General features: G+C 34.9%; 1 non-coding gene across 1 annotated transcript; it reads right to left on the bottom strand.

Moving 5' to 3' along the window:
* Positions 1 to 11,164: 11,164 nt before the first annotated feature.
* Positions 11,165 to 11,238, bottom strand: TRNAN-AUU (transfer RNA asparagine (anticodon AUU)). The gene has a single exon. It is a non-coding gene; the product is annotated as a tRNA-Asn (tRNA).
* Positions 11,239 to 11,523: the final 285 nt, after the last annotated feature.

The following is an 11,523-nucleotide window of genomic DNA, read 5'->3' as shown; positions in this document are numbered from 1 at the left end:
AAACAAACTACATTGTCACCAGAAGAGCAATACAAAATGTACAAGTGATATATTAAAATCATCTTTCCAGCTTGAATTTCAATGATGCATTGGGGCAACGATTTTGTGAGAAACATCTTCACCCTTAAATAAAGATTTTCTTAATTCCTTACCTGTGTGCTAATTAGATATCACCTTGTTTTCACATTAAACAGACTTCCACATGAGAAAGCAGCAAGGATGCAGTGGCGTTAATGTTTCCTGGTGTCAACCTGTATTATTTCAGTAGACATTGAAATGAGGATGCATCTTGCTGCCTTTCCAATGAAGCAAGTTTAATTTAGTAATAGGTGAAAAACCATCCTTACAAAGGTGTTAATCAGAGACTTGGCTTTGTGGACACTTTTCAGAGAACAAATTTGTTAGCATAAAAATAAAGCCAGAAAATAAAGAGCTGTTTAATCACTCAATTGGATTTTTCTGCCAGCATATTTTTTTTCTCTGCAACCCACTGCTAAATTGTGCTTCCTAGCTTTTTTTATAAAATCACTGAATCAAATCTAACTCTGATTACATCAGAGAAGGCCAGGTACCCTACACAATAACAGGGAGTATGAAATTTGACTTGTCTACTTAAAGATCACCAAAATCTGATCACAAGGTCAATTGCGTCCCTGGGTGGGATTGAACCACTAACCTTTTGGTTAATAGCCGTACACACTAACTGATTGCGCCACAGAGACACTTTGCAAAAGTACATACTGACAAATGCTAATAAGCATTCATCTAAAACGTTTCCTAGAAAAACTTAAAAAAGTCAATAATCTGGAGAGTTTTTGTAAGATGTTTCTTCTATCAACCAACGAAGAAACACATTGGTACTTTCCCATGATGAGTGAGTGCTTCAGGATCTCTTGCACTTACATGTGCAGCAGAGTACAGCAATGGAAGCATGCTGGGCCCATAACCCAGAGGTAGGCAGATTGAAACTATCCTCTGCTATATGCATTTTTTTTTGTTAATTAAAGTAATCCAAAACTGGGATTGATATTTTGGCTCTTTTATTTTTACTTAAAGTACAATAACTCTTACCATTTTAATTTGTTTTAATAGTATATTGACAGTATTGTTTTCTTTCAAAAATCCACTTCATTTTCTTTACCCTATTATTAAAATGGTAATTGACAAAAACAAACTACATTGTCACCAGAAGAGCAATACAAAATGTACAAGTGATATATTAAAATCATCTTTCCAGCTTGAATTTCAATGATGCATTGGGGCAACGATTTTGTGAGAAACATCTTCACCCTTAAATAAAGATTTTCTTAATTCCTTACCTGTGTGCTAATTAGATATCACCTTGTTTTCACATTAAACAGACTTCCACATGAGAAAGCAGCAAGGATGCAGTGGCGTGAATGTTTCCTGGTGTCAACTTGTATTATTTCAGTAGACATTGAAATGAGGATGCATCTTGCTGCCTTTCCAATGAAGCAAGTTTAATTTAGTAATAGGTGAAAAACCATCCCTACAAAGGTGTTAATCAGAGACTTGGCTTTGTGGACACTTTTCAGAGAACAAATTTGTTAGCAAAAAATAAAGCCAGAAAATGAAGAGCTGTTTAATCACTCAATTGGATTTTTCTGCCAGCATATTTTTTTTCTCTGCAAACCACTGCTAAATTGTGCTTCCTCGCTGTTTTTATAAAATCAATGAATCAAATCTAACTCTGATTACATCAGAGAAGGCCAGGTACCCTACACCATAAGAGGGGGTTTGAAATTTTGACTTGTCTACTTAAAGATCACCAAAATCTGATAACAAGATCAATTACATCCCTGGGTGGGATTGAACCACCAACCTTTTAGTTAACAGCCGTACACACTAACTGATTGCGCCACAGAGACACTTTGCGAAAGTGCATACTGACAAAGGCTAATAAGCATTCATCTAAAACGTTTCCTAGAAAAACTTTAAAAAGTCAATAATCTGGAGAGTTTTTGTAAGATGTTTCTTCCATCAACCAACGAAGAAACACATTGGTACTTTCCCATGATGAGTGAGTGCTTCAGGATCTCTTGCACTTACATGTGCAGCAAAGTACAGCAATGGAAGCATGCTGGGCTCATAACCCAGAGGTAGGCAGATTGAAACTATCCTCTGCTGTATGCTTTTTTTTTTTAATTAAAGTAATCCAAAACTGGGATTGATATTTTGGCTCTTTTATTTTTACTTAAAGTACAATAACTTTTACCATTTTAATTTGTTTTAATAGTATATTGACAGTATTGTTTTCTGTCAAAAATCCACTTAATTTTCTTTACCCTATTATTAAAATGGTAATTGACAAAAACAAACTACATTGTCACCAGAAGAGCAATACAAAATGTACAAGTGATATATTAAAATCATCTTTCCAGCTTGAATTTCAATGATGCATTGGGGCAACGATTTTGTGAGAAACATCTTCACCCTTAAATAAAGATTTTCTTAATTCCTTACCTGTGTGCTAATTAGATATCACCTTGTTTTCACATTAAACAGACTTCCACATGAGAAAGCAGCAAGGATGCAGTGGCGTTAATGTTTCCTGGTGTCAACCTGTATTATTTCAGTAGACATTGAAATGAGGATGCATCTTGCTGCCTTTCCAATGAAGCAAGTTTAATTTAGTAATAGGTGAAAAACCATCCTTACAAAGGTGTTAATCAGAGACTTGGCTTTGTGGACACTTTTCAGAGAACAAATTTGTTAGCATAAAAATAAAGCCAGAAAATAAAGAGCTGTTTAATCACTCAATTGGATTTTTCTGCCAGCATATTTTTTTTCTCTGCAACCCACTGCTAAATTGTGCTTCCTCGCTGTTTTTATAAAATCAATGAATCAAATCTAACTCTGATTACATCAGAGAAGGCCAGGTACCCTACACCATAAGAGGGGGTTTGAAATTTTGACTTGTCTACTTAAAGATCACCAAAATCTGATAACAAGATCAATTACATCCCTGGGTGGGATTGAACCACCAACCTTTTAGTTAACAGCCGTACACACTAACTGATTGCGCCACAGAGACACTTTGCGAAAGTGCATACTGACAAAGGCTAATAAGCATTCATCTAAAACATTTCCTAGAAAAACTTTAAAAAGTCAATAATCTGGAGAGTTTTTGTAAGATGTTTCTACCATCAACCAACGAAGAAACACATTGGTACTTTCCCATGATGAGTGAGTGCTTCAGGATCTCTTGCACTTACATGTGCAGCAAAGTACAGCAATGGAAGCATGCTGGGCTCATAACCCAGAGGTAGGCAGATTGAAACTATCCTCTGCTATATGCATTTTTTTTTGTTAATTAAAGTAATCCAAAACTGGGATTGATATTTTGGCTCTTTTATTTTTACTTAAAGTACAATAACTCTTACCATTTTAATTTGTTTTAATAGTATATTGACAGTATTGTTTTCTTTCAAAAATCCACTTCATTTTCTTTACCCTATTATTAAAATGGTAATTGACAAAAACAAACTACATTGTCACCAGAAGAGCAATACAAAATGTACAAGTGATATATTAAAATCATCTTTCCAGCTTGAATTTCAATGATGCATTGGGGCAACGATTTTGTGAGAAACATCTTCACCCTTAAATAAAGATTTTCTTAATTCCTTACCTGTGTGCTAATTAGATATCACCTTGTTTTCACATTAAACAGACTTCCACATGAGAAAGCAGCAAGGATGCAGTGGCGTTAATGTTTCCTGGTGTCAACCTGTATTATTTCAGTAGACATTGAAATGAGGATGCATCTTGCTGCCTTTCCAATGAAGCAAGTTTAATTTAGTAATAGGTGAAAAACCATCCCTACAAAGGTGTTAATCAGAGACTTGGCTTTGTGGACACTTTTCAGAGAACAAATTTGTTAGCATAAAAATAAAGCCAGAAAATGAAGAGCTGTTTAATCACGCAATTTGATTTTTTTTGCCAGCATATTTCTTTTTCTCTGCAACCCACTGCTAAATTGTGCTTCCTAGCTGTTTTTTATAAAATCACTGAATCAAATCTAACTCTGATAACATCAGAGAAGGCCAGGTACCCTACACAATAAGATGGGGTTTGAAATATTGACTTGTCTACTTAAATATCACCAAAATCTGATCACAAGGTCAATTACGTCCCTGGGTGGGATTGAACCACCAACCTTTTGGTTAATAGCCTTACACACTAACCAATTGCACCACAGAGACACTTTGCATAAGTCCATACTGACAAAGGCTAATAAGCATTCATCTAGAACGTTTCCTAGAAAAACTTTAAAAAGTCAATAATCTGGAGAGTTTTTGTAAGATGTTTCTTCCATCAACCAATGAAGAAACACATTGGTACTTTCCCACGATGAGTGAGTGCTTCAGGATCTCTTGCACTTACATGTGCAGCAGAGTACTGCAATGGAAGCATGCTGGGCCCATAACCCAGAGATAGGTAGATTGAAACTATCCTCTGCTATATGCTTTTTTTTTTGTTAATTAAAGTAATCCAAAACTGGGATTGATATTTTGTCTCTTTTATTTTTACTTAAAGTACAATAACTTTTACCATTTTAATTTGTTTTAATAGTATATTGACAGTATTGTTTTCTTTCAAAAATCCACTTCATTTTCTTTACCCTATTATTAAAATGGTAATTGACAAAAACAAACTACATTGTCACCAGAAGAGCAATACAAAATGTACAAGTGATATATTAAAATCATCTTTCCAGCTTGAATTTCAATGATGCATTGGGGCAACGATTTTGTGAGAAACATCTTCACCCTTAAATAAAGATTTTCTTAATTCCTTACCTGTGTGCTAATTAGATATCACCTTGTTTTCACATTAAACAGACTTCCACATGAGAAAGCAGCAAGGATGCAGTGGCGTTAATGTTTCCTGGTGTCAACCTGTATTATTTCAGTAGACATTGAGATGAGGATGCATCTTGCTGCCTTTCCAATGAAGCAAGTTTAATTTAGTAATAGGTGAAAAACCATCCCTACAACGGTGTTAATCAGAGACTTGGCTTTGTGGACACTTTTCAGAGAACAAATTTGTTAGCATAAAAATAAACCAGAAAATGAAGAGCTGTTTAATCACTCAATTGGATTTTTTTGCCAGCATATTTTTTTTCTCTGCAACCCACTGCTAAATTGTGCTTCCTAGCTGTTTTTTATAAAATCACTGAATCAAATCTAACTCTGGTAACATCAGAGAAGGCCAGGTACCCTACACAATAAGAGGGGGTTTGAAATTTTGACTTGTCTACTTAAATATCACCAAAATCTGATCACAAGGTCAATTACGTCCCTGGGTGGGATTGAACCACCAACCTTTTGGTTAATAGCCTTACACACTAACCAATTGCACCACAGAGACACTTTGCAAAAGTCCATACTGACAAAGGCTAATAAGCATTCATCTAGAACGTTTCCTAGAAAAACTTTAAAAAGTCAATAATCTGGAGAGTTTTTGTAAGATGTTTCCTCCATCAACCAATGAAGAAACACATTGGTACTTTCCCATGATGAGTGAGTGCTTCAGGATCTCTTGCACTTACATGTGCAGCAGAGTACTGCAATGGAAGCATGCTGGGCCCATAACCCAGAGGTAGGCAGATTGAAACTATCCTTTGCTATATGCATTTTTTTTGTTAATTAAAGTAATCCAAAACTGGGATTGATATTTTGGCTCTTTTATTTTTACTTAAAGTGCAATAACTCTTACCATTTTAATTTGTTTTAATAGTATATTGACAGTATTGTTTTCTTTCAAAAATCCACTTCATTTTCTTTACCCTATTATTAAAATGGTAATTGACAAAAACAAACTACATTGTCACCAGAAGAGCAATACAAAATGTACAAGTGATATATTAAAATCATCTTTCCAGCTTGAATTTCAATGATGCATTGGGGCAACGATTTTGTGAGAAACATCTTCACCCTTAAATAAAGATTTTCTTATTTCCTTACCTGTGTGCTAATTAGATATCACCTTGTTTTCACATTAAACAGACTTCCACATGAGAAAGCAGCAAGGATGCAGTGGCGTTAATGTTTCCTGGTGTCAACTTGTATTATTTCAGTAGACATTGAAATGAGGATGCATCTTGCTGCCTTTCCAATGAAGCAAGTTTAATTTAGTAATAGGTGAAAAACCATCCCTACAAAGGTGTTAATCAGAGACTTTGCTTTGTGGACACTTTTCAGAGAACAAATTTGTTAGCATAAAAATAAAGCCAGAAAATGAAGAGCTGTTTAATCACTCAATTGGATTTTTCTGCCAGCATATTTCTTTTTCTCTACAACCCACTGCTAAATTGTGCTTCCTAGCTGTTTTTATAAATCACTGAATCAAATCTAACTCTGATTACATCAGAGAAGGCCAGGTACCCTACACCATAACAGGGGGTTTGAAATTTTGACTTGTCTACTTAAAGATCACCAAAATCTGATAACAAGGTCAATTACGTACCTGGGTGGGATTGAACCACCAATCTTTTGGTTAATAGCCGTACACACTAACTGATTGCGCCACAGAGACACATTGCAAAAGTATATACTGACAAGGGCTAATAAGCATTCATCTAAAACGTTTCCTAGAAAAACTTTAAAAAGTTAATAATCTGGAGAGTTTTTGTAAGATGTTTCTTCCATCAACCAACGAAGAAACACATTGGTACTTTCCCATGATGAGTGAGTGCTTCAGGATCTTTTGCACTTACATGTGCAGCAGAGTACTGCAATGGAAGCATGCTGGGCCCATAACCCAGAGGTAGGCAGATTGAAACTATCCTCTGCTATATGCATTTTTTTTTTGTTAATTAAAGTAATCCAAAACTGGGATTGATATTTTGGCTCTTTTATTTTTACTTAAAGTACAATAACTTTTACCATTTTAATTTGTTTTAATAGTATATTGACAGTATTGTTTTCTTTCAAAAATCCACTTAATTTTCTTTACCCTATTATTAAAATGGTAATTGACAAAAACAAACTACATTGTCACCAGAAGAGCAATACAAAATGTACAAGTGATATATTAAAATCATCTTTCCAGCTTGAATTTCAATGATGCATTGGGGCAACGATTTTGTGAGAAACATCTTCACCCTTAAATAAAGATTTTCTTAATTCCTTACCTGTGTGATAATTAGATATCACCTTGTTTTCGCATTAAACAGACTTCCACATGAGAAAGCAGCAAGGATGCAGTGGCGTTAATGTTTCCTGGTGTCAACTTGTATTATTTCAGTAGACATTGAAATGAGGATGCATCTTGCTGCCTTTCCAATGAAGCAAGTTTAATTTAGTAATAGGTGAAAAACCATCCTTACAAAGGTGTTAATCAGAGACTTGGCTTTGTGGACACTTTTCAGAGAACAAATTTGTTAGCATAAAAATAAAGCCAGAAAATGAAGAGCTGTTTAATCACTCAATTGGATTTTTCTGCCAGCATATTTTTTTTCTCTGCAAACCACTGCTAAATTGTGCTTCCTCGCTGTTTTTATAAAATCAATGAATCAAATCTAACTCTGATTACATCAGAGAAGGCCAGGTACCCTACACCATAAGAGGGGGTTTGAAATTTTGACTTGTCTACTTAAAGATCACCAAAATCTGATAACAAGATCAATTACATCCCTGGGTGGGATTGAACCACCAACCTTTTAGTTAATAGCCATACACACTAACTGATTGCGCCACAAAGACACTTTGCGAAAGTGCATACTGACAAAGGCTAATAAGCATTCATCTAAAACGTTTCCTAGAAAAACTTTAAAAAGTCAATAATCTGGAGAGTTTTTGTAAGATGTTTCTTCCATCAACCAACGAAGAAACACATTGGTACTTTCCCATGATGAGTGAGTGCTTCAGGATCTCTTGCACTTACATGTGCAGCAAAGTACAGCAATGGAAGCATGCTGGGCTCATAACCCAGAGGTAGGCAGATTGAAACTATCCTCTGCTGTATGCTTTTTTTTTTTTAATTAAAGTAATCCAAAACTGGGATTGATATTTTGGCTCTTTTATTTTTACTTAAAGTACAATAACTTTTACCATTTTAATTTGTTTTAATAGTATATTGACAGTATTGTTTTCTTTCAAAAATCCACTTAATTTTCTTTACCCTATTATTAAAATGGTAATTGACAAAAACAAACTACATTGTCACCAGAAGAGCAATACAAAATGTACAAGTGATATATTAAAATCATCTTTCCAGCTTGAATTTCAATGATGCATTGGGGCAACGATTTTGTGAGAAACATCTTCACCCTTTAAAATAAAGATTTTCTTAATTCCTTACCTGTGTGCTAATTAGATATCACCTTGTTTTCGCATTAAACAGACTTCCACATGAGAAAGCAGCAAGGATGCAGTGGCGTTAATGTTTCCTGGTGTCAACTTGTATTATTTCAGTAGACATTGAAATGAGGATGCATCTTGCTGCCTTTCCAATGAAGCAAGTTTAATTTAGTAATAGGTGAAAAACCATCCCTACAAAGGTGTTAATCAGAGACTTGGCTTTGTGGACACTTTTCAGAGAACAAATTTGTTAGCATAAAAATAAAGCCAGAAAATGAAGAGCTGTTTAATCACTCAATTTGATTTTTTTTGCCAGCATATTTTTTTTCTCTGCAACCCACTGCTAAATTGTGCTTCCTAGCTGTTTTTTATAAAATCACTGAATCAAATCTAACTCTGATTACATCAGAGAAGGCCAGGTACCCTACACAATAAGAGGGGGTTTGAAATTTTGACTTGTCTACTTAAATATCACCAAAATCTGACCACAAGGTCAATTACGTTCCTGGGTGGGATTGAACCACCAACCTTTTGGTTAATAGCCTTACACACTAACCAATTGCACCACAGAGACTCTTTGCAAAAAGTACATACTGACAAAGGCTAATAAGCATTCATCAAGAACGTTTCCTAGAAAAACTTTAAAAAGTCAATAATCTGGAGAGTTTTTGTAAGATGTTTCTTCCATCAACCAATGAAGAAACACATTGGTACTTTCCCATGATGAGTGAGTGCTTCAGGATCTCTTGCACTTACATGTGCAGCAGAGTACTGCAATGGAAGCATGCTGGGCCCATAACCCAGAGATAGGTAGATTGAAACTATCCTCTGCTATATGCATTTTTTTTTGTTAATTAAAGTAATCCAAAACTGGGATTGACATTTTGTCTCTTTTATTTTTACTTAAAGTACAATAACTTTTACCATTTTAATTTGTTTTAATAGTATATTGACAGTATTGTTTTCTTTCAAAAATCCACTTCATTTTCTTTACCCTATTATTAAAATGGTAATTGACAAAAACAAACTACATTGTCACCAGAAGAGCAATACAAAATGTACAAGTGATATATTAAAATCATCTTTCCAGCTTGAATTTCAATGATGCATTGGGGCAACGATTTTGTGAGAAACATCTTCACCCTTAAATAAAGATTTTCTTAATTCCTTACCTGTGTGCTAATTAGATATCACCTTGTTTTCACATTAAACAGACTTCCACATGAGAAAGCAGCAAGGATGCAGTGGCGTTAATGTTTCCTGGTGTCAACCTGTATTATTTCAGTAGACATTGAAATGATGATGCATCTTGCTGCCTTTCCAATGAAGCAAGTTTCATTTAGTAATAGGTGAAAAACCATCCCTACAACGGTGTTAATCAGAGACTTGGCTTTGTGGACACTTTTCAGAGAACAAATTTGTTAGCATAAAAATAAACCAGAAAATGAAGAGCTGTTTAATCACTCAATTGGATTTTTTTGCCAGCATATTTTTTTTCTCTGCAACCCACTGCTAAATTGTGCTTCCTAGCTGTTTTTTATAAAATCACTGAATCAAATCTAACTCTGATAACATCAGAGAAGGCCAGGTACCCTACACAATAAGATGGGGTTTGAAATTTTGACTTGTCTACTTAAATATCACCAAAATCTGATCACAAGGTCAATTACGTCCCAGGGTGGGATTGAACCACCAACCTTTTGGTTAATAGCCTTACACACTAACCAATTGCACCACAGAGACACTTTGCAAACGTCCATACTGACAAAGGCTAATAAGCATTCATCTAGAACGTTTCCTAGAAAAACTTTAAAAAGTCAATAATCTGGAGAGTTTTTGTAAGATGTTTCTTCCATCAACCAATGAAGAAACACATTGGTACTTTCCCATGATGAGTGAGTGCTTCAGGATCTCTTGCACTTACATGTGCAGCAGAGTACTGCAATGGAAGCATGCTGGGCCCATAACCCAGAGGTAGGCAGATTGAAACTATCCTTTGCTATATGCATTTTTTTTGTTAATTAAAGTAATCCAAAACTGGGATTGATATTTTGGCTCTTTTATTTTTACTTAAAGTACAATAACTTTTACCATTTTAATTTGTTTTGATAGTATATTGACAGTATTGTTTTCTTTCAAAAATCCACTTAATTTTCTTTACCCTATTATTAAAATTGTAATTGACAAAAACAAACTACATTGTCACCAGAAGAGCAACACAAAATGTACAAGTGATATATTAAAATCATCTTTCCAGCTTGAATTTCAATGATGCATTGGGGCAACGATTTTGTGAGAAACATCTTCACCCTTAAATAAAGATTTTCTTAATGCCTTACCTGTGTGCTAATTAGATATCACCTTGTTTTCACATTAAACAGACTTCCACATGAGAAAGCAGCAAGGATGCAGTGGCGTTAATGTTTCCTGGTGTCAACCTGTATTATTTCAGTAGACATTGAAATGAGGATGCATCTTGCTGCCTTTCCAATGAAGCAAGTTTAATTTAGTAATAGGTGAAAAACCATCCCTACAAAGGTGTTAATCAGAGACTTGGCTTTGTGGACACTTTTCAGAGAACAAATTTGTTAGCATAAAAATAAAGCCAGAAAATGAAGAGCTGTTTAATCACTCAATTGGATTTTTCTGCCAGCATATTTTTTTTCTCTGCAACCCACTGCTAAATTGTGCTTCCTAGCAGTTTTTTATAAAATCACTGAATCAAATCTAACTCTGATTACATCAGAGAAGGCCAGGTACCCTACACAATAAGAGGGGGTTTGAAATTTTGACTTGTCTACTTAAATATCACCAAAATCTGATCACAAGGTCAATTACGTCCCTGGGTGGGATTGAACCACCAACCTTTTGGTTAATAGCCAAACACACTAACCGATTGCGCCACAGAGACACTTTGCAAAAAGTACATACTGACAAAGGCTAATAAGCATACATCTAGAACGTTTCCTAGAAAAACATTAAAAAATCAATAATCTGGAGAGTTTTTGTAAGATGTTTCTTCTATCAACCAACGAATAAACACATTGGTACTTTCCCATGATGAGTGAGTGCTTCAGGATCTCTTGCACTTACATGTGCAGCAGAGTACTGCAATGGAAGCATGCTGGACCCATAACCCAGAGGTAGGCAGATTGAAACTATCCTTTGCTATATGCATTTTTTTTTGTTAATTTAA

This window comes from Pseudophryne corroboree, unplaced genomic scaffold, assembly GCF_028390025.1.
Source record: "Pseudophryne corroboree isolate aPseCor3 unplaced genomic scaffold, aPseCor3.hap2 scaffold_2385, whole genome shotgun sequence".
NCBI classification, from domain to species: domain Eukaryota; kingdom Metazoa; phylum Chordata; class Amphibia; order Anura; family Myobatrachidae; genus Pseudophryne; species Pseudophryne corroboree.
The sequence above is the reverse complement of the archived record's forward strand: the minus strand, read 5'-3'. Positions and strand labels throughout refer to the sequence as shown.